At 43.7% G+C, this 21,565-nt stretch overlaps 23 non-coding genes across 23 annotated transcripts; all 23 read right to left on the bottom strand.

Annotated features, from left to right (window-relative positions):
- Positions 1–139: 139 nt before the first annotated feature.
- Positions 140–211, bottom strand: TRNAH-GUG (transfer RNA histidin (anticodon GUG)). Its single transcript has one exon. It is a non-coding gene; the product is annotated as a tRNA-His (tRNA).
- An 8-nt stretch (positions 212–219) lies between these two features.
- Positions 220–292, bottom strand: TRNAR-ACG (transfer RNA arginine (anticodon ACG)). The gene has a single exon. It is a non-coding gene; the product is annotated as a tRNA-Arg (tRNA).
- Positions 293–842: 550 nt separating this feature from the next.
- Positions 843–915, bottom strand: TRNAR-ACG (transfer RNA arginine (anticodon ACG)). Its single transcript has one exon. It is a non-coding gene; the product is annotated as a tRNA-Arg (tRNA).
- A 548-nt stretch (positions 916–1,463) lies between these two features.
- On the bottom strand, positions 1,464–1,536 carry TRNAR-ACG (transfer RNA arginine (anticodon ACG)). Its single transcript has one exon. It is a non-coding gene; the product is annotated as a tRNA-Arg (tRNA).
- A 440-nt stretch (positions 1,537–1,976) lies between these two features.
- TRNAH-GUG (transfer RNA histidin (anticodon GUG)) lies at positions 1,977–2,048 on the bottom strand. The gene has a single exon. It is a non-coding gene; the product is annotated as a tRNA-His (tRNA).
- An 8-nt stretch (positions 2,049–2,056) lies between these two features.
- TRNAR-ACG (transfer RNA arginine (anticodon ACG)) lies at positions 2,057–2,129 on the bottom strand. Its single transcript has one exon. It is a non-coding gene; the product is annotated as a tRNA-Arg (tRNA).
- Positions 2,130–2,679: 550 nt separating this feature from the next.
- TRNAR-ACG (transfer RNA arginine (anticodon ACG)) lies at positions 2,680–2,752 on the bottom strand. The gene has a single exon. It is a non-coding gene; the product is annotated as a tRNA-Arg (tRNA).
- A 546-nt stretch (positions 2,753–3,298) lies between these two features.
- TRNAR-ACG (transfer RNA arginine (anticodon ACG)) lies at positions 3,299–3,371 on the bottom strand. The gene has a single exon. It is a non-coding gene; the product is annotated as a tRNA-Arg (tRNA).
- A 440-nt stretch (positions 3,372–3,811) lies between these two features.
- On the bottom strand, positions 3,812–3,883 carry TRNAH-GUG (transfer RNA histidin (anticodon GUG)). The gene has a single exon. It is a non-coding gene; the product is annotated as a tRNA-His (tRNA).
- Positions 3,884–3,891: 8 nt separating this feature from the next.
- On the bottom strand, positions 3,892–3,964 carry TRNAR-ACG (transfer RNA arginine (anticodon ACG)). The gene has a single exon. It is a non-coding gene; the product is annotated as a tRNA-Arg (tRNA).
- A 1,157-nt stretch (positions 3,965–5,121) lies between these two features.
- On the bottom strand, positions 5,122–5,194 carry TRNAH-AUG (transfer RNA histidin (anticodon AUG)). The gene has a single exon. It is a non-coding gene; the product is annotated as a tRNA-His (tRNA).
- A 520-nt stretch (positions 5,195–5,714) lies between these two features.
- Positions 5,715–5,787, bottom strand: TRNAR-ACG (transfer RNA arginine (anticodon ACG)). The gene has a single exon. It is a non-coding gene; the product is annotated as a tRNA-Arg (tRNA).
- A 454-nt stretch (positions 5,788–6,241) lies between these two features.
- On the bottom strand, positions 6,242–6,313 carry TRNAH-GUG (transfer RNA histidin (anticodon GUG)). The gene has a single exon. It is a non-coding gene; the product is annotated as a tRNA-His (tRNA).
- Positions 6,314–6,321: 8 nt separating this feature from the next.
- On the bottom strand, positions 6,322–6,394 carry TRNAR-ACG (transfer RNA arginine (anticodon ACG)). The gene has a single exon. It is a non-coding gene; the product is annotated as a tRNA-Arg (tRNA).
- Positions 6,395–6,848: 454 nt separating this feature from the next.
- TRNAH-GUG (transfer RNA histidin (anticodon GUG)) lies at positions 6,849–6,920 on the bottom strand. The gene has a single exon. It is a non-coding gene; the product is annotated as a tRNA-His (tRNA).
- Positions 6,921–6,928: 8 nt separating this feature from the next.
- TRNAR-ACG (transfer RNA arginine (anticodon ACG)) lies at positions 6,929–7,001 on the bottom strand. The gene has a single exon. It is a non-coding gene; the product is annotated as a tRNA-Arg (tRNA).
- Positions 7,002–8,158: 1,157 nt separating this feature from the next.
- On the bottom strand, positions 8,159–8,231 carry TRNAH-AUG (transfer RNA histidin (anticodon AUG)). The gene has a single exon. It is a non-coding gene; the product is annotated as a tRNA-His (tRNA).
- A 520-nt stretch (positions 8,232–8,751) lies between these two features.
- Positions 8,752–8,824, bottom strand: TRNAR-ACG (transfer RNA arginine (anticodon ACG)). Its single transcript has one exon. It is a non-coding gene; the product is annotated as a tRNA-Arg (tRNA).
- A 454-nt stretch (positions 8,825–9,278) lies between these two features.
- Positions 9,279–9,350, bottom strand: TRNAH-GUG (transfer RNA histidin (anticodon GUG)). Its single transcript has one exon. It is a non-coding gene; the product is annotated as a tRNA-His (tRNA).
- Positions 9,351–9,358: 8 nt separating this feature from the next.
- TRNAR-ACG (transfer RNA arginine (anticodon ACG)) lies at positions 9,359–9,431 on the bottom strand. The gene has a single exon. It is a non-coding gene; the product is annotated as a tRNA-Arg (tRNA).
- Positions 9,432–9,981: 550 nt separating this feature from the next.
- TRNAR-ACG (transfer RNA arginine (anticodon ACG)) lies at positions 9,982–10,054 on the bottom strand. The gene has a single exon. It is a non-coding gene; the product is annotated as a tRNA-Arg (tRNA).
- A 456-nt stretch (positions 10,055–10,510) lies between these two features.
- TRNAH-GUG (transfer RNA histidin (anticodon GUG)) lies at positions 10,511–10,582 on the bottom strand. Its single transcript has one exon. It is a non-coding gene; the product is annotated as a tRNA-His (tRNA).
- Positions 10,583–11,103: 521 nt separating this feature from the next.
- On the bottom strand, positions 11,104–11,175 carry TRNAH-GUG (transfer RNA histidin (anticodon GUG)). Its single transcript has one exon. It is a non-coding gene; the product is annotated as a tRNA-His (tRNA).
- Positions 11,176–21,565: the final 10,390 nt, after the last annotated feature.

The raw sequence follows: 21,565 nt of genomic DNA, 5'->3' as shown, positions 1-21,565 counted from the left end.
CATTGTTTTCCATTTGTGTCAGACTCTTTCTTCCCAAGTGAATGTGCACTTAAGCACGCGCAGCCTCTAATGAACAGGTGTTGCGAGAACATATCCGTAACAAGGAATTCTGGACAGGAGCAATTTAGAAAAACTAGAGTGCCGTGACCCGGATTCGAACCGGGGTTGCTGCGGCCACAACGCAGAGTACTAACCACTATACGATCATGGCAGACAAGACGAGCCAGGTAGGAGTCGAACCTACAATCTTCTGATCCGTAGTCAGACGCGTTATCCATTGCGCCACTGGCCCACACATGTTAAAAGTTGGATACCCGTTGCTTTAGTGAGAAGATTGAGGTAGGTTCTTGAGAGCATAAAAGAGTGAGACTTCATGTTTTTTAGAAAGGGAGCTATGGCAGGCAAATTATTTGGTAGGAAATGACTAAACAATGTAGAGATAGAATGCTAAAATACGTCAAAAAAAGAAGAAAAAAGGAGAAAGAAAAAAGGAGCTTCGTGATCATGAAAAAAGGTGGCCAAGTAGTTCGCTTGTTCCCACAAGCAAAAGGAAACGTAGGAATGCTTGCTTGAAAGCACAGTGAAGATATTTCTGCTAGTTACCTCTCATTGTTTTCCATCTGTGTCAGACTCTTTCTTCCCAAGTGAATGTGCACTTAAGCACGCGCAGCCTCTAATGAACAGGTGTTGCGAGAACATATCCGTAACAAGGAATTCTGGACAGGAGCTTGAAAGGACTGTAGCAATTTAGAAAAACCAGAGTGCCGTGACCCAGATTTGAAGCGGGGTTGCTGCGGCCACAACGCAGAGTACTAACCACTATACGATCACAGCAAACAAAATGAGCCAGGTAGGAGTTGAACCTACAATCTTCTGATCCGTAGTCAGACGCGTTATCCATTGCGCCACTGGCCCACACATGTTAAAAGTTGGATACCCGTTGCTTTAGCGAGAAGATTGAGGTAGGTTCTTGAGAGCATAAAAGAGTGAGACCATGTTTTCTAGAAAGGGAGCTATGGCAGGCAAATTATTTGGTAGGAAATGACTAAACAAAGTAGATATAGAATGCTAAAATACGTCAAAAAAAGAAGAAAAAAGGAGAAAGAAAAAAGGAGCTTCGTTTTCATGAAAAAAGGTGGCCAAGTAGTTCGCTTGTTCCCACAAGCAAAAGGAAACGTAGGAATGCTTGATTGAAAGCACAGTGAAGATATTTCTGCTAGTTACCTCTCATTGTTTTCCATCTGTGTCAGACTCTTTCTTCCCAAGTGAATGTGCACTTAAGCACGCGCAGCCTCTAATGAACAGGTGTTGCGAGAACATATCCGTAACAAGGAATTCTGGACAGGAGCTTGAAAGGACTGTAGCAATTTAGAAAAATTAGACTGCTGTGACCCAGATTCGAACTCGGGTTGCTGCGGCCACAACGCAGAGTACTAACCACTATACGATCACAGCAGACAAGACGAGCCAGGTAGGAGTTGAACCTACAATCTTCTGATCCGTAGTCAGACACGTTATCCATTGCGCCACTGGCCCACACATGTTAAAAGTTGGATACATGTTGCTTTAGTGAGAAGATTGAGGTAGGTTCTTGAGTGCATAAAAGAGTGAGACTTCATGTTTTCTAGAAAGGGAGTTATGGCAGGCAAATTATTTGGTAGGAAATGACTAAACAATGTAGAGATAGAATGCTAAAATACGCCAAAAAAAGAAGAAAAAAGGAGCTTCGTGATCATGAAAAAAGGTGGCCAAGTAGTTGGCTTGTTCCCACAAGCAAAAGGAAAAGTAGAAATGCTTGCTTGAAAGCACAGTTAAGATATTTCTGCTAGTTACCTCTCATTGTTTTCTATCTGTGTCAGACTCTTTCTTCCCAAGTGAATGTGCACTTAAGCACGCGCAGCCTCTAATGAACAGGTGTTGCGAGAACATATCCGTAACAAGGAATTCTGGACAGGAGCAATTTAGAAAAACTAGAGTGCCGTGACCCGGATTCGAACCAGGGTTGCTGCGGCCACAACGCAGAGTACTAACCACTATACGATCACGGCAGACAAGACGAGCCAGGTAGGAGTCGAACCTACAATCTTCTGATCCGTAGTCAGACGCGTTATCCATTGCGCCACTGGCCCACACATGTTAAAAGTTGGATACCCGTTGCTTTAGTGAGAAGATTGAGGTAGGTTCTTGAGAGCATAAAAGAGTGAGACTTCATGTTTTTTAGAAAGGGAGCTATGGCAGGCAAATTATTTGGTAGGAAATGACTAAACAATGTAGAGATAGAATGCTAAAATACGTCAAAAAAAGAAGAAAAAAGGAGAAAGAAAAAAGGAGCTTCGTGATCATGAAAAAAGGTGGCCAAGTAGTTCGCTTGTTCCCACAAGCAAAAGGAAACGTAGGAATGCTTGCTTGAAAGCACAGTGAAGATATTTCTGCTAGTTACCTCTCATTGTTTTCCATCTGTGTCAGACTCTTTCTTCCCAAGTGAATGTGCACTTAAGCACGCGCAGCCTCTAATGAACAGGTGTTGCGAGAACATATCCGTAACAAGGAATTCTGGACAGGAGCTTGAAAGGACTGTAGCAATTTAGAAAAACCAGAGTGCCGTGACCCAGATTTGAAGCGGGGTTGCTGCGGCCACAACGCAGAGTACTAACCACTATACGATCACAGCAAACAAAATGAGCCAGGTAGGAGTTGAACCTACAATCTTCTGATCCGTAGTCAGACGCGTTATCCATTGCGCCACTGGCCCACACATGTTAAAAGTTGGATACCCGTTGCTTTAGTGAGAAGATTGAGGTAGGTTCTTGAGAGCATAAAAGAGTGAGACCATGTTTTCTAGAAAGGGAGCTATGGCAGGCAAATTATTTGGTAGGAAATGACTAAACAAAGTAGATATAGAATGCTAAAATACGTCAAAAAAAGAAGAAAAAAGGAGAGAAAAAAGGAGCTTCGTTTTCATGAAAAAAGGTGGCCAAGTAGTTCGCTTGTTCCCACAAGCAAAAGGAAACGTAGGAATGCTTGATTGAAAGCACAGTGAAGATATTTCTGCTAGTTACCTCTCATTGTTTTCCATCTGTGTCAGACTCTTTCTTCCCAAGTGAATGTGCACTTAAGCACGCGCAGCCTCTAATGAACAGGTGTTGCGAGAACATATCCGTAACAAGGAATTCTGGACAGGAGCTTGAAAGGACTGTAGCAATTTAGAAAAATTAGACTGCTGTGACCCAGATTCGAACTCGGGTTGCTGCGGCCACAACGCAGAGTACTAACCACTATACGATCACAGCAGACAAGACGAGCCAGGTAGGAGTTGAACCTACAATCTTCTGATCCGTAGTCAGACACGTTATCCATTGCGCCACTGGCCCACACATGTTAAAAGTTGGATACATGTTGCTTTAGTGAGAAGATTGAGGTAGGTTCTTGAGTGCATAAAAGAGTGAGACTTCATGTTTTCTAGAAAGGGAGTTATGGCAGGCAAATTATTTGGTAGGAAATGACTAAACAATGTAGAGATAGAATGCTAAAATACGCCAAAAAAAGAAGAAAAAAGGAGCTTCGTGATCATGAAAAAAGGTGGCCAAGTAGTTGGCTTGTTCCCACAAGCAAAAGGAAACGTAGGAATGCTTGCTTGAAAGCACAGTGAAGATATTTCTGCTAGTTACCTCTCATTGTTTTCCATCTGTGTCAGACTCTTTCTTCCCAAGTGAATGTGCACTTAAGCACGCGCAGCCTCTAATGAACAGGTGTTGCGAGAACACATCCGTAACAAGGAATTCTGGACAGGAGCAATTTAGAAAAACTAGAGTGCCGTGACCCGGATTCGAACCGGGGTTGCTGCGGCCACAACGCAGAGTACTAACCACTATACTATCACGGCAGACAAGACAAGCCAGGTAGGAGTCGAACCTACAATCTTCTGATCCGTAGTCAGACGCGTTATCCATTGCGCCACTGGCCCATACATGTTAAAAGTTGGATACCCGTTGCTTTAGTGAGAAGATTGAGGTAGGTTCTTGAGTGCATAAAAGAGTGAGACTTCATGTTTTCTAGAAAGGGAGCTATGGCAGGCAAATTATTTGGTAGGAAATGACTAAACAATGTAGAGATAGAATGCTAAAATACGTCAAAAAAAGAAGAAAAAAGGAGAAAGAAAAAAGGAGCTTCGTGATCATGAAAAAAGGTTGCCAAGTAGTTCGCTTGTTCCCACAAGCAAAATGAAACGTAGGAATGCTTGCTTGAAAGCACAGTGAAGATATTTCTGCTAGTTACCTCTCATTGTTTTCCATCTGTGTCAGACTCTTTCTTCCCGAGTGAATGTGCACTTAAGCACGCGCAGCCTCTAATGAACAGGTGTTGCGAGAACATATCCGTAACAAGGAATTCTGGACAGGAGCAATTTAGAAAAACTAGAGTGCCGTAACCTGGATTCGAACCGGGGTTGCTGCGGCCACAACGCAGAGTACTAACCACTATACGATCACGGCAGGCAAGACGAGCCAGCTAGGAGTCGAACCTACAATCTTCTGATCCGTAGTCAGACGCGTTATCCATTGCACCACTGGCCCAGACGTTTTAAAAGTTGGATACCCGTTGCTTTAGCGAGAAGATTGAGGTAGGTTCTTGAGAGCATAAAAGAGTGAGACTTCATGTTTTCTAGAAAGGGAGCTATGGCAGGCAAATTATTTGGTAGGAAATGACTAAACAATGTAGAGATAGAATGCTAAAATACGTCAAAAAAAGAAGAAAAAAGGAGAAAGAAAAAAGGAGCTTCGTGATCATGAAAAAAGGTGGCCAAGTAGTTCGCTTGTTCCCACAAGCAAAAGGAAACGTAGGAATGCTTGCTTGAAAGCACAGTGAAGATATTTCTGCTAGTTACCTCTCATTGTTTTCCATCTGTCTCAGACTCTTTCTTCCCAAGTGAATGTGCACTTAAGCACGCGCAGCCTCTAATGAACAGGTGTTGCGAGAACATATCCGTAACAAGGAATTCTGCACAGGAGCTTGAAAGGACTGTAGCAATTTAGAAAAATTAGACTGCCGTGACCTGGATTCGAACCGGGGTTGCTGTGACCACAACACAGAGTACTAACCACTATACGATCACGGCAGACAAGACGAACCAGGTAGGAGTCGAACCTACAATCTTCTGATCCATAGTCAGATGCGTTATCCATGGCGCCACTGGCCCACACATGTTAAAAGTTGGATACCCGTTGCTTTAGCGAGAAGATTGAGGTAGGTTCTTGAGAGCATAAAAGAGTGAGACTTCATGTTTTCTAGAAAGGGAGCTATGGCAGGCAAATTATTTGGTAGGAAATGACTAAACAATGTAGAGATAGAATGCTAAAATACGCCAAAAAAAGAAGAAAAACGGAGCTTCGTGATCATGAAAAAAGGTGGCCAAGTAGTTGGCTTGTTCCCACAAGCAAAAGGAAAGGTAGAAATGCTTGCTTGAAAGCACAGTGAAGATATTTCTGCTAGTTACCTCTCATTGTTTTCCATTTGTGTCAGACTCTTTCTTCCCAAGTGAATGTGCACTTAAGCACGCGCAGCCTCTAACGAACAGGTGTTGCGAGAACATATCCGTAACAAGGAATTCTGGACAGGAGCAATTTAGAAAAACGAGAATGCCGTGACCCGGATTCGAACCGGTGTTGCTGCGGCCACAACGCAGAGTACTAACCACTATACGATCATGGCAGGCAAGACGAGCCAGATAGAAGTCGAACCTACAATCTTCTGATCCGTAGTCAGACGCGTTATCCATTGCGCCACTGGCCCACACATGTTAAAAGTTGGATACCCGTTGCTTTAGTGAGAAGATTGAGGTAGGTTCTTGAGAGCATAAAAGAGTGAGACTTCATGTTTGCTAGAAAGGGAGCTATGGCAGGCAAATTATTTGGTAGGAAATGACTAAACAATGTAGAGATAGAATGCTAAAATACGCCAAAAAGAGAAGAAAAAAGGAGAAAGAAAAAAGGAGCTTCGTGATCATGAAAAAAGGTGGCCACGTAGTTGGCTTGTTCCCACAAGCAAAAGGAAAAGTAGAAATGCTTGCTTGAAAGCACAGTTAAGATATTTCTGCTAGTTACCTCTCATTGTTTTCTATCTGTGTCAGACTCTTTCTTCCCAAGTGAATGTGCACTTAAGCACGCGCAGCCTCTAATGAACAGGTGTTGCGACAACATATCCGTAACAAGGAATTCTGGACAGGAGCAATTTAGAAAAACTAGAGTGCCGTGACCCGGATTCGAACCGGGGTTGCTGCGGCCACAACGCAGAGTACTAACCACTATACGATCACGGCAGACAAGACGAGCCAGGTAGGAGTCGAACCTACAATCTTCTGATCCGTAGTCAGACGCGTTATCCATTGCGCCACTGGCCCACACATGTTAAAAGTTGGATACCCGTTGCTTTAGTGAGAAGATTGAGGTAGGTTCTTGAGAGCATAAAAGAGTGAGACTTCATGTTTTTTAGAAAGGGAGCTATGGCAGGCAAATTATTTGGTAGGAAATGACTAAACAATGTAGAGATAGAATGCTAAAATACGTCAAAAAAAGAAGAAAAAAGGAGAAAGAAAAAAGGAGCTTCGTGATCATGAAAAAAGGTGGCCAAGTAGTTCGCTTGTTCCCACAAGCAAAAGGAAACGTAGGAATGCTTGCTTGAAAGCACAGTGAAGATATTTCTGCTAGTTACCTCTCATTGTTTTCCATCTGTGTCAGACTCTTTCTTCCCAAGTGAATGTGCACTTAAGCACGCGCAGCCTCTAATGAACAGGTGTTGCGAGAACACATCCGTAACAAGGAATTCTGGACAGGAGCAATTTAGAAAAACTAGAGTGCCGTGACCCGGATTCGAACCGGGGTTGCTGCGGCCACAACGCAGAGTACTAACCACTATACTATCACGGCAGACAAGACAAGCCAGGTAGGAGTCGAACCTACAATCTTCTGATCCGTAGTCAGACGCGTTATCCATTGCGCCACTGGCCCATACATGTTAAAAGTTGGATACCCGTTGCTTTAGTGAGAAGATTGAGGTAGGTTCTTGAGTGCATAAAAGAGTGAGACTTCATGTTTTCTAGAAAGGGAGCTATGGCAGGCAAATTATTTGGTAGGAAATGACTAAACAATGTAGAGATAGAATGCTAAAATACGTCAAAAAAAGAAGAAAAAAGGAGAAAGAAAAAAGGAGCTTCGTGATCATGAAAAAAGGTTGCCAAGTAGTTCGCTTGTTCCCACAAGCAAAATGAAACGTAGGAATGCTTGCTTGAAAGCACAGTGAAGATATTTCTGCTAGTTACCTCTCATTGTTTTCCATCTGTGTCAGACTCTTTCTTCCCGAGTGAATGTGCACTTAAGCACGCGCAGCCTCTAATGAACAGGTGTTGCGAGAACATATCCGTAACAAGGAATTCTGGACAGGAGCAATTTAGAAAAACTAGAGTGCCGTAACCTGGATTCGAACCGGGGTTGCTGCGGCCACAACGCAGAGTACTAACCACTATACGATCACGGCAGGCAAGACGAGCCAGCTAGGAGTCGAACCTACAATCTTCTGATCCGTAGTCAGACGCGTTATCCATTGCACCACTGGCCCAGACGTTTTAAAAGTTGGATACCCGTTGCTTTAGCGAGAAGATTGAGGTAGGTTCTTGAGAGCATAAAAGAGTGAGACTTCATGTTTTCTAGAAAGGGAGCTATGGCAGGCAAATTATTTGGTAGGAAATGACTAAACAATGTAGAGATAGAATGCTAAAATACGTCAAAAAAAGAAGAAAAAAGGAGAAAGAAAAAAGGAGCTTCGTGATCATGAAAAAAGGTGGCCAAGTAGTTCGCTTGTTCCCACAAGCAAAAGGAAACGTAGGAATGCTTGCTTGAAAGCACAGTGAAGATATTTCTGCTAGTTACCTCTCATTGTTTTCCATCTGTCTCAGACTCTTTCTTCCCAAGTGAATGTGCACTTAAGCACGCGCAGCCTCTAATGAACAGGTGTTGCGAGAACATATCCGTAACAAGGAATTCTGCACAGGAGCTTGAAAGGACTGTAGCAATTTAGAAAAATTAGACTGCCGTGACCTGGATTCGAACCGGGGTTGCTGTGACCACAACACAGAGTACTAACCACTATACGATCACGGCAGACAAGACGAACCAGGTAGGAGTCGAACCTACAATCTTCTGATCCATAGTCAGATGCGTTATCCATGGCGCCACTGGCCCACACATGTTAAAAGTTGGATACCCGTTGCTTTAGCGAGAAGATTGAGGTAGGTTCTTGAGAGCATAAAAGAGTGAGACTTCATGTTTTCTAGAAAGGGAGCTATGGCAGGCAAATTATTTGGTAGGAAATGACTAAACAATGTAGAGATAGAATGCTAAAATACGCCAAAAAAAGAAGAAAAACGGAGCTTCGTGATCATGAAAAAAGGTGGCCAAGTAGTTGGCTTGTTCCCACAAGCAAAAGGAAAGGTAGAAATGCTTGCTTGAAAGCACAGTGAAGATATTTCTGCTAGTTACCTCTCATTGTTTTCCATTTGTGTCAGACTCTTTCTTCCCAAGTGAATGTGCACTTAAGCACGCGCAGCCTCTAACGAACAGGTGTTGCGAGAACATATCCGTAACAAGGAATTCTGGACAGGAGCAATTTAGAAAAACGAGAATGCCGTGACCCGGATTCGAACCGGTGTTGCTGCGGCCACAACGCAGAGTACTAACCACTATACGATCATGGCAGGCAAGACGAGCCAGATAGAAGTCGAACCTACAATCTTCTGATCCGTAGTCAGACGCGTTATCCATTGCGCCACTGGCCCACACATGTTAAAAGTTGGATACCCGTTGCTTTAGTGAGAAGATTGAGGTAGGTTCTTGAGAGCATAAAAGAGTGAGACTTCATGTTTGCTAGAAAGGGAGCTATGGCAGGCAAATTATTTGGTAGGAAATGACTAAACAATGTAGAGATAGAATGCTAAAATACGCCAAAAAGAGAAGAAAAAAGGAGAAAGAAAAAAGGAGCTTCGTGATCATGAAAAAAGGTGGCCACGTAGTTGGCTTGTTCCCACAAGCAAAAGGAAAAGTAGAAATGCTTGCTTGAAAGCACAGTTAAGATATTTCTGCTAGTTACCTCTCATTGTTTTCTATCTGTGTCAGACTCTTTCTTCCCAAGTGAATGTGCACTTAAGCACGCGCAGCCTCTAATGAACAGGTGTTGCGACAACATATCCGTAACAAGGAATTCTGGACAGGAGCAATTTAGAAAAACTAGAGTGCCGTGACCCGGATTCGAACCGGGGTTGCTGCGGCCACAACGCAGAGTACTAACCACTATACGATCACGGCAGACAAGACGAGCCAGGTAGGAGTCGAACCTACAATCTTCTGATCCGTAGTCAGACGCGTTATCCATTGCGCCACTGGCCCACACATGTTAAAAGTTGGATACCCGTTGCTTTAGTGAGAAGATTGAGGTAGGTTCTTGAGAGCATAAAAGAGTGAGACTTCATGTTTTTTAGAAAGGGAGCTATGGCAGGCAAATTATTTGGTAGGAAATGACTAAACAATGTAGAGATAGAATGCTAAAATACGTCAAAAAAAGAAGAAAAAAGGAGAAAGAAAAAAGGAGCTTCGTGATCATGAAAAAAGGTGGCCAAGTAGTTCGCTTGTTCCCACAAGCAAAAGGAAACGTAGGAATGCTTGCTTGAAAGCACAGTGAAGATATTTCTGCTAGTTACCTCTCATTGTTTTCCATCTGTGTCAGACTCTTTCTTCCCAAGTGAATGTGCACTTAAGCACGCGCAGCCTCTAATGAACAGGTGTTGCGAGAACATATCCGTAACAAGGAATTCTGGACAGGAGCTTGAAAGGACTGTAGCAATTTAGAAAAACCAGAGTGCCGTGACCCAGATTTGAAGCGGGGTTGCTGCGGCCACAACGCAGAGTACTAACCACTATACGATCACAGCAAACAAAATGAGCCAGGTAGGAGTTGAACCTACAATCTTCTGATCCGTAGTCAGACACGTTATCCATTGCGCCACTGGCCCACACATGTTAAAAGTTGGATACATGTTGCTTTAGTGAGAAGATTGAGGTAGGTTCTTGAGTGCATAAAAGAGTGAGACTTCATGTTTTCTAGAAAGGGAGTTATGGCAGGCAAATTATTTGGTAGGAAATGACTAAACAATGTAGAGATAGAATGCTAAAATACGCCAAAAAAAGAAGAAAAAAGGAGCTTCGTGATCATGAAAAAAGGTGGCCAAGTAGTTGGCTTGTTCCCACAAGCAAAAGGAAAGGTAAAAATGCTTGCTTGAAAGCACAGTGAAGATATTTCTGCTAGTTACCTCTCATTGTTTTCCATCTGTGTCAGACTCTTTCTTCCCAAGTGAATGTGCACTTAAGCACGCGCAGCCTCTAATGAACAGGTGTTGCGAGAACATATCCGTAACAAGGAATTCTGGACAGGAGCTTGAAAGGACTGTAGTAATTTAGAAAATTTTAAGTGCCGTGACCCGGATTCGAACCGGGGTTGCTGCGGCCACAACGCAGAGTACTAACCACTATACGATCACGGCAAACAAGACGAGCCAGCTAGGAGTCAAACCTACAATCTTCTGATCTGTAGTCAGACGCGTTATCCATTGCACCACTGGCCCAGACATTTTAAAAGTTGGATACCCGTTGCTTTAGCGAGAAGATTGAGGTAGGTTCTTGAGAGCATAAAAGAGTGAGACTTCATGTTTTCTAGAAAGGGAGCTATGGCAGGCAAATTATTTGGTAGGAAATGACTAAACAATGTAGAGATAGAATGCTAAAATACGTCAAGAAAAGAAGAAAAAAGGAGCTTCGTGATCATGAAAAAAGGTGGCCAAGTAGTTCGCTTGTTCCCACAAGCAAAAGGAAACGTAGGAATGCTTGCTTGAAAACACAGTGAATATATTTCTGCTAGTTACCTCTCATTGTTTTCCATCTGTGTCAGACTTTTTCTTCCCAAGTGAATGTGCACTTAAGCACGCGCAGCCTCTAATGAACAGGTGTTGCGAGAACATATCCGTAAAAAGGAATTCTGGACAGGAGCAATTTAGAAAAACTAGAGTGCCGTGACCCGGATTCGAACCGGGGTTGCTGCGGCCACAACGCAGAGTACTAACCACTATACGATCACGGCAAACAAGACTGTTAGGGATATTAACGAGACAAAATAGGCAAAACCAATATTTTATCACATACGCAAAATAACGACGCTATCAAATATTGTAGTACCACATCCACAATATGAATTTAAGGAGATACCCTATATTTTATCTCCGATCCTAAATTCTTTCAGATCGCCGAAAATTATAATTCAAATTAGATAGATATCGCCACGATAGTCAATAAAAATATTTATTTATTGTGAATACAATTTATAAAATCTATGTATGAGTCACACAGTGCATAATATAAAACACAAAGTTCTTAAAACATGTCAAAAATGAATCAATTCAAATACAATATATTATCGATTGTTATCAATATGAATTAGTACTATATGAGTCTAACACACAATTAATTTCCAGTCCACTCAGCAACCAAAAATTTATAATAATCAGGGCAGTAATAAAAATATCACTATCTCTCTAATATTAGTTCAATTAATATAACAAATTAAAAACTAATTTAATAATGTCTACGAGTATTAGTGAAATTCCTAATAGATGCAAATGATGTCAAACTTCATCTATAGGTAAAAATACCTTTTCATTATTGTTATTATCACGGGTTATAAGCTGCAGTCTCACAAGCCGCCATATACAATAATGCAATATAGTACTTCCCAGAAACAGGGAATTCTATACGAAGAAGACAAAATTCATCTCTATTCAGAATAATAAAACAATTATAATTACCACCACTTGTTGTTGTTGTCCAACTGGTACTTGTAGAAGTTAATCCAGGTTCATTGGCAAGAAATTAAGTGGAAAAGAAAATAACTTTCTACCAGTTATATAGGTTAGAACTCAAAGTAACTCCAAGAGTGAAATATGGTGCCAGAATCTTAAGATTCCAATTCTCTGGGGTAAATTTGGTGAATAAGTCCGTCCGGGTCTGTCTGTTTCAGGGTGCGATTTTTTTTTTAAGGTCCGTTCTTTTTTTTCTAATTATCCAAGACATAAGCTTAAAAACAGAGCTTATTATCATAGCCTCCACCTCTTGATTGGAATTCTCCAATCATAACGGTGGGTTTTACCCATTAAAATTAGGATTTCTACTCATATTTACACCGTTGTAATTTCTTAATTTACCTGTGAGAGACGCTCTGGTCTAAGAATTAACTTAAAACCATTAAATATGTGTTTGGAATTTATCCTTGGTTACCCTAATCGCCAGGTGTTACCTCCTTGATAGTAACTCAGGCCTTGGTAGTCTTACGACGTATCCCCCATTCCAAGTTACATTTCTAAAGATATGCAGCGTCTACTCCTTAACTTTCTCATGGAAGATAACATTAATTGTATCATACATACTGAAACATCATTATACATGAATACTCCTTTGTTCTCTATTATAGAGGGAACAAACACAAAAAGAAATCATCACTACATGATTAAGTAAAATAAAATGGATCTGACTCCATTTTGATTTCATGTAAAATACAGAATATGTGAAATACATGTTTTCTATGATAAAATATCTGACAAGACGAGCCAGCTAGGAGTCAAACCTACAATCTTCTGACCCGTAGTCAGACACGTTATCCATTGCGCCACTGCCCCAGACATTTTAAAAGTTGGATACCCGTTGCTTTAGCGAGAAGATTGAGGTAGGTTCTTGAGAGCATAAAAGAGTGAGACTTCATGTTTTCTAGAAAGGGAGCTATGGCAGGCAAATTATTTGGTAGGAAATGACTAAACAAAGTAGAGATAGAATGCTAAAATACGTCAAAAAAAGAAGAAAAAAGGAGCTTCGTGATCATGAAAAAAGGTGGCCAAGTAGTTCGCTTGTTCCCACAAGCAAAAGGAAACATAGGAATGTTTGCTTGAAAGCACAGTGAAGATATTTCTGCTAGTTACCTCTCATTGTTTTCCATCTGTGTCAGACTCTTTCTTCCTAAGTGAATGGAAGGTGCGAGTGAGATGAGCCAGATAGGAGTCGAACCTTCAATCTTCTGATCTGTAGTCAGACGCTTTATCCATTGCGCCACTGGCCCACACATGTTAAAAGTTGGATACCCGTTGCTTTAGCGAGAAGATTGAGGTAGCTTTTTGAGAGCATAAAAGAGTGAGACTTCATGTTTTCTAGAAATTGAGCTATGGCAGGCAAATTATTTGGTAGGAAATGACTAAACAATGTAGAGATAGGGTGCCCGGGCCGAGCCTTCGATCGCTCCCACGGGGTGATTTTGTCGTCTCAAAATGTGTTTTTTCATAAAATGCCGCAAACAGGCAGCTTCAAGGAGGGGGGTTGTTTGTTGATTGTGTGGAGACCTGACACGACATCCCCCTGCTGCCTGATTGCTCCTTGAGAGTCCTCCCTGCAATGGCCGCTCTACCGGAGATTGTGTCCCAGCTGCCAGAGGCAGCTTCAGGAACGGGGAGAAAGGGTTCTTCGGCCCCCACCCCCTCCCTGCTCAATTAACCCCTTCAATGCCACGATTGTGTATGACCCCCATCTCAGCATTGCTTGGGTTAATATTAGCCCCCACAAGCTTTGCTGTGCTTCAAAAAAAACCAAAAAAAAAAAAACTAACCACTGACCTGAATGTCCAGGGTGCTTCCAGGTCAAATGCTGTGAGTTTAATAACTGCTGCAGAACCCATCAAGTCACTGATTATTGATCGGTCTCCCTGATCGAAGTAATCTGATAAAAAATATTTTAAAACGTTTAAAAATTGAAATGCGAACGTACCAGTTTAGACTCCACAATGTCTGAGAAACATGACTTATCTATGCATGCGGGGTATCGCTGTACTCGGGACCGATTTAGTTTTTTTACACATCTACTCAGAAAAATAATCATGAAACCGCAAAGTGGATGCGAAAAATGTTTCCTTTTTTTGTTAGACTAAATTTGGAAGGGGACGGGGTGGAATCAGCTGCATGGGACGGGTCAATATTCCCCTAACTAGAGTCCCTGAGCTGTCTAGTTTTAGGAAATATGTAGTTTTAGGGATTAATATGAAATATGGGGCGTCTACTGTGTCACAAAGAATGAGACCTGGACCCAACAAACTGATCTGTCAAAATTCCATGGATAGAATGGTTTTGTTAAAAATGAAATTTTACTGCAATGTTTAGGACAGACTGGCACTAAAATGGTTAAATAAAAAGTGTTAAAATGCCCCAAGTAAAATACTCTGGGATGTCATTTTCCAAAAAATATATACTTTTGTTGAGCGGTTTTTCTTTTTCTGGCCGCTATTGGGGCGTAACTCCCAGGATACCACATTTAATAAAACAATTTTGGTTAGAAACAGCGTGTCATTCATATTTAACCCTGTAAGTGCCAAAATAAATGAAAATACCAGGCATATGAGGTGTTTCCAAAAACAGGACAAATACCTAAATACACTTTTGGAGCTTTTTTTCCCCCGTTTGCTCCGGTTATATTAAGTTTTTTTTTATAGGTGAAACTGTGAATATATTTTCTTTTTCTCTTAATTTCCCCTTGCATTTTTAGATATTTTTCATACTTAATCATAGTTTCTTTTAAAATAATAATTATATATATATATATATATATATACTTGTGTTGAAAAAAACAATATATGAATTGTGTGTGTGGGGGGGGCACTAATTGAGAAGTGAGAATTTACTGTTGAAGACAAAAACTGCTCTGGTCTTTGAGCACTAACGTAGTAACCGACTTGAATGCGCAAAAAAAAAAATCATTTAATTTTTGGTCCTTTCAGCTTCACACATTTTGTTTTCTGCCTCTTCGGATTGGATGGAAATCTGAGGGCTTTTTTATATGGAAATAAAAGTTTTTTTCTCTCTCGTTCACTATCTCTTCCTTCTCCACCAACCGCTTCCCTGCGTCTGCTTCTCCATTTCTGCTCTCTTTCCTCAACAGACCACAGGCTCTGCGTGCCCAACACGGATGACCTCCCCCATCCAATACAAAAGAGGTCGTCCCTGCGGGGTGCGCGGAGGTCGTCCCCGTCTGCGGCTGTCCTCTGTAGATTTCTGAAGAGGAGAGAAGAGTGCAGACAAAGAAGCAAAAATGAAGAAGCGGAGAAGGTAACGAGAGGAGAAAAAACAACGAGTTTCCAAACGAAGGTTTGAAGCATTTCTCCTTAGCTTTTTTGATTGTTTTGTTGGGACTCCATCCTTGTTTTCGGACATTCGTACAAATTAATAAATTTAACAAAACTGCTTAAAATGAAGTCGACTCCATAATATTTATCGATTACATCTCACACAGGCGACTCTCGGGAGCTCCTGAAACTTCCTGTGACCCTTAACTAAAGACTCCGTCTTCTCGCGGAATAATTTGGCTCAATCTATTTCCTCAGGATCAAGAAATAGAGATGGGGCAAACCGAGCGACTATCAGCACCTGGATACCCCACAAAGCTGAGAAGAAAGAATACTGGATAAAATATATCATATGATTTGTTCCCAAAGAGGGGATTGCCTTAGAAATGCTATCCTTAGGTCAACGCATCAAATTGTAGCGGTCGTGCCCTGTAACGTGTGACGATGAAGGGTGGTGGATAAGTGGAACAGCCTCCCAGCAGAAGTGGTAGAGGGTAATACAGTGAGGGTATTAAACATGCATGGGATAGACATACGGCTCCTGAATCTAAGACGAGACCAACGACTGATTAAGGTTTGAGTCTTTATGGATTAGACGGGGGCCGGATGGGGCCGCTCTGCCGGTGGGTTCGGGGTTTGTGTGTCACAGTTGTAAATGGGGTAGATTTGGAGTAATGATGCACATAGTTATTATTTTTATTATATGTATAATATTTATTATATGCCGTCACGTTATTCCAACGCTTCGCTTCCTGCTTAAATTCATTTTATTTCCGGCAGCAATCGGCTGTGGAAGCCTCGGCGGGGTGAATACTGCAGTCATTTCTTTAAAAAAAAGTACCATTCATTTAAGAATCTAACGATATAATTATTTAATAGAAATATTAAATATTCAAACAAAAACAGTTCAACCCTTAGGATCCCCTATGGATATTCCTGTACGTCCTTAAAATGTGTTCCAAGCTGCCGGTTCGGACGGCAGGGACCTGCTGCTGCTTTCTTACCGAAGCCCACAAACCGGCGGCCGTCTGCCTGACCCCGGTCGCCGTGCACAACACTCGGAAACATATCATTTGTGCCATTTCTGCAGGAAATTAACGCTACGCCTGACGCAGGGATCGGTGGCCAAACTTTGGCTGCATGAAAAGCGTCCAAACGCTCCCGATGCGATACTCGGGGGTCTCTGCTTTATGGAATCTATACTTTTATGGGTAACAGCAATGTGCACCCTCTAATATTTTCCCCATAATTATCCGATACGGCAATTCTACACAAATGAGGGGTTCCTGAAATCAAGACACTCAAATTTTAGGGGTATTTTTGTTAATTTAACTCTTTTAGTGATGCTTCACTTCATAAATTCCATGAAAATTTTTTTTTCTTCTTTTATATTTTTTCCACACTTAATGACGGATAAAAATGTATAGTTTGCGTGGAGACGGTATTCATGGAAAAGGGGAATCGGCGTATGGTGAAGATGGCAAAAAGCTCGGTCGTCTTCGGTATGAAGGGGTTACACTGGGATCCCGTCTCTGGGTGTGGGTGGGAGACGGACCCTGTTGGAGGTGCCGTCTTTCATCAGGCGTCAGCGTGTATGAGAAGGGCTGCCTTCGGTCGCAGGTTTTCGCGGGTGGGGCTGCCTCCGTTCACAGGTTTTTGCGGGGGGCAGGTGGCCTGGTGGTGTCAGCAGGAGGAAGACCTTGGTGCCGGGGAGGGGAGCGGGTTCAGGGAGATCATCTCCTCGTTCCTGTCTTCAGTCCGGGCGGCTCTGGGAGTGAACGTTCCTTTCACACTCCCTTGTACTGCGTCCTTCAGCTGAGAGAATACAGGACATGATGGGTTATTATAAGCACACGTCCACCATGACATCACACATGGTTTTGATGACATCACCTATAAACATGTACCAGTTCACAGTGTTATCTTTATCGCTATTTCTATGTCACTGTGTCTCTTGGTGACATGATAAGAGAGACACAGTGAGCCCACCGATTGGTGAAGCTGACACGTCTATTTTGTACGAGGGACGTTAAGTCCTGTTCTTGTCCAGATGTTGGAGTTCATTCCCCAGTTTAGTTCTCTGGTGCATATGACCGAAGGTGTACGGGGTGGGGACCTGATGTTTAAGCAGCAGGCGACTCTCCATTGGGATGCTCTGCTGTGGAGAATTTGGGCCCTCCCTGCGAACAGAAGCTTCTAACATAGGAGAGAACGTGGAGGTGGCGCCCCTAACAACTCCATGATGCTGAGGTCACTATATCGTAGGGTCTGCCCTAACCGTATTCATGCTGCGAGAGTTATATTACCTCGCGGAGGGATACCACCCCGATGAGCCTTCCGGTACTAGTGACGTACGCCGTACGCAGACCAAGCAGGTTAAACAAGTCGTAGCACTGCGGGGAAATGGGAGGGAGAGACGTCTGTAATCAATGCCACAATTATGCCCACGGTTCTCTGCCCTCATCCTCTGCCCAGAATAACTTCCCAAGTGTCTCCCCTGCCCGCACTGACTCCTCCCCACCCACACTGACGCTCCCCTGCCAGCACTGGCTCCACCCCACCTACACTGACTCCCCCCACCCACACTGACTCTCCCCTGCCCGCACTGGCTCTCCCCTGCCCGCATCGGGTTTTTCCCCTGCCCGCACTGGCTCTCCCCTGCCAACATTGGCTCTCCCCTGCTACTTACTCCCCTCCATCCACACTGACTCTCCCCTGCCAGCACTGATTCCCCACACTGGCTCTCCCTTGCCAGCATTGGCTCTCCCCTGCCAGCACTGACTCTGCCTGAGTTGCTCTTTTCCCCGACTGCACTGGCTCTAGCAGAGTCTCTCTCCCACCAGCATTAACTCTTTCACCTGCCCCCCAAAGGCCTCCATTTTCCTCGTCCTCTCACCGGCGTGTTCCCATCTGGTGTAATTTATCTGTGCATTACCTGATACAGAGTCTGTTTCTCTACCAGTCTATACGGTGCAGAATCAGTGACCAACTCCTCCATTGGTACCTCTTCATTCAGCTGCCGGCACTCCCACTCCTCCACCTGCAAAACACACACTGAGCATGAGGCTGCACTCCCACTTCTCCATCCATTACGCATATACTGAGTGTCAGGCTCCCGCTTCTCCTTCCACTACACGCACCCTCAATGTGCAGCTCCGGGTGCAGCCTCAGAGGGGTTAATATTGCCCTGAGGTATGGCAGAGAGCCCGCAGGATTGCTCTCCTGGGTAATACTCACCAATTTCACATAATGGCTCCGGAATTTGCTTGATCGCCGCCTCCTCCCCGCAGGCCGCTGTTTCTGTACCTCAAAAAGAGGTGTAAGAGATAAACATCTATGATATATACCCGCTCTGGCTATATATACCCGTGTGTATACACCTGTCTGCAAATATACTCTGGCTATATACCCCAGAATATATACCTCCTTTCTATATATATATATATATATATATATATATACACACACACACACACACTGGACATTAACCCTTCTGGATATATACCCCCTCTGGATATCCCCTAGACTTTATACACCCCTTTTGGAAATATACCACACTTACATATATACCCCATATGAATTTGTCTCCTCTGGATATATATATATATATTCCAACTAAATATTTATCATCTCGATATCTACCTCAAAAGCTCCCTGTATTAGATTACACCGTGTCTTTTTGCCCCCGTGTACCAGCCCTGCCAGTAGGGGGCTCTCTGTTATTATATTAAATGTTTCCCACCTCTTCGCTTTCATACACCACCGTCTCCTGGTTGCTGTACAAGGTGTCCGCAGCTTCCGCATCTGAGTAGATACAGAGAAACAAATCAGTGTTCCCAAGTGCCACGGCCCATTGAACCCAGCACCCCCGGGCGCACTGCCCCAGTGAAGCTGGAACCCTGCACGTACCGTCCCATTGAGACCAGAACGCAGCATTTTTTACTTCATGTTCCATTTTCTAGCCATTCGGATTTAGAAGCCATGGCTCCCTCCAAACCCATAGTCGGGGCATTTGAGCAGGAAGTTTTAAGCCGCTTCCTGTGCTCCCCCCATCAGCCCGAGCAGGAAGTTATGAGCCCCTTCCTGTTCTCTCCCTCCGTCAGCCCGAACAGGAAGTTGGAAGCTGCTTCCTGTTCTCTCCCGCATTCTTTTAGGGGACGGCACATGAGCCTCTAGCATTAGAGATTGTTTCCAGCTGCGCAGGCCCCTCCGTAACGCTATTATCACAGATATCTCAGGGCAAAGGGGCGATTTATACCCCATGACGGGGCAGCAAGATGGCGGCTCCCGCATACAGCACAACCAAATACAACCCAGAGACCCCTCTTACCAGCTCTCAGCAGTTTGGGCCGAGAAGATCCATTCTCTCCCATAGACTGAAAAAAACCAAAACAGAAATAAAACCCTCCTTTAAACTCCCCATCAACAAATGTCTCTCAGCCCTCCTCCTGTCCAAGCCTGCACACTATTAACAACCCTTTCCTACCATGCCCAGATTTGTCACCCCAGATAGCCCTCTCCCACCAGTATCCACCTCTCTCCACCTCCCAACCCTCTCCGGACCTCTCACCACAGCCCTCCAAATCACCACCCACTCTGCTAGCCTCATATTGTTTCCCTGTTCTTTACAATATAATTAACGAGCCCCTTCCATGCCAGTCCTGTCCCCTGTTATCCACATAAGTCTCTTTCTTACAATCACTGTGAGGTTGTTGTCCATATTCTCCCCCATGCCCTGATTGAGCATGAACTGAATTCTCCGTTCTGTGCTGAGCTGATCCGCCAACATCTTGCTTAGGGTCTTCCGCGTGACTGAACCAAGAAGAATCTTCGAGTCTAAGAGAAGGAGAACATTAGAGAGGGAGTGAAAAGAAGATGGGATCTAGAAGGTGTGATAATGATCAAAGCCATAGGGAGAAGACAATGAGGGAGGAGGAGAAGATGATGCGTGAGATGAAGAAGAGGGAGAGGAAGATACCTTCTGCATCCACAATGGGGAACTGTCTGAGTTCAGATGTCTTTAGGAGGGTGCGAACATCTTTGTACTTAAACCCCTTCACCAAGTAGAGCAGGTCGGTCACCATGAAATCCTCAGCACAGATATCATGGGCACTATGGAGAGACAAACTACAGCGTGACCACCTGAACACCCTCGGTAACCAAGTGACCACTAGTACCCCCATCACAGCAACTGCATGACCCCCTGTGCCGCAGACCCTATACGAGTCCTATATCATAAATGAGATAGATGAGGTGGGTAGTTACTAACCAGTTCTTTCCCATGACGAGTTTTGGGAGGTACGGCAGCTTCTTGATGATGATAATGAGGTCGAAGAACGAATTCTGACAGCTTTGGCTTATGGCGTTTGCTATAAGAACCGCAATCAGGACGGGTAGGATGTGGGACATTTGCCCCGTAAGCTCAAACACCAGCAGAGCGGTGGAGAGGGTATGCGTCACAGCCCCGGAATACGCTGCAGCACCTGCCGATACAAGAGCGAGAGAGTGAGGCGGTGGGAGAGCGAGAGACACCAGCGTCGGAGAATCAACATACAGACGAGACTGCAAAAGACCGAGCGGCCAGAGACAGAAGAATTAATATTCAAAAAGAAAGGCGAGACAGCATGGCCGGAGAATAAATGTACAGACGGGGCGGAAAGGGACATAAAATTCCCATACGTATGAGACAGCAAGAGACAGCATGGCCAAACAATTAATATACACATGGGACAGCAAGAGACCGTTCAGCCAGAAAATAAACATAAAGACAGGACAGCGAGAGACGGCACGGTCGGAGAATTAATATTCACAGTGGAAAGTGAGGCATGGAGAATGAATATACAGATGAGGCAGAAGAATGAATGTATCGGTGGTCCTCGCATAGTATTCTTTCCCCCCATACGTGACACACACAAGGCTTTCTGCTGCCATGTCCGCGTCTCTTGATGCCATAAAGCTGAATGGATGTGCATTGTGTGTCCTGGCCACTTGGTGGTCCTGGCGAGAAGTTAATCGGTGAGGGGCTAAATTCTGAGAATACCGGTCCTGGAGACTCACCTGCAAGAGCGTACCCTGCCGGAGTGATCTTGATATGTATTCCCTCAGAGATGATGCCTTCAGGGAAGATTTTGGCCATTATCTCTCCATAAAGTCTTCCCACCCCAGCACCTGTTTGAGGAACAAATGAGGTCACACGATGGCCACTTCAGGTCTATACATTTTATTTCAATGCAGATGCATATGTGACGGACCCGTTAGTGTAATGCATGGTGGGGCTGGATCCGTCACCCCCAGCTAGTAGTAGAGATTTATGAGATGGAGT

The sequence above is a fragment of the Sceloporus occidentalis genome, unplaced genomic scaffold, assembly GCF_023333645.1.
Source record: "Sceloporus occidentalis isolate IW3139 unplaced genomic scaffold, rSceOcc1.0.p SCAF_242, whole genome shotgun sequence".
NCBI classification, from domain to species: domain Eukaryota; kingdom Metazoa; phylum Chordata; class Lepidosauria; order Squamata; family Phrynosomatidae; genus Sceloporus; species Sceloporus occidentalis.
The sequence above is the reverse complement of the archived record's forward strand: the minus strand, read 5'-3'. Positions and strand labels throughout refer to the sequence as shown.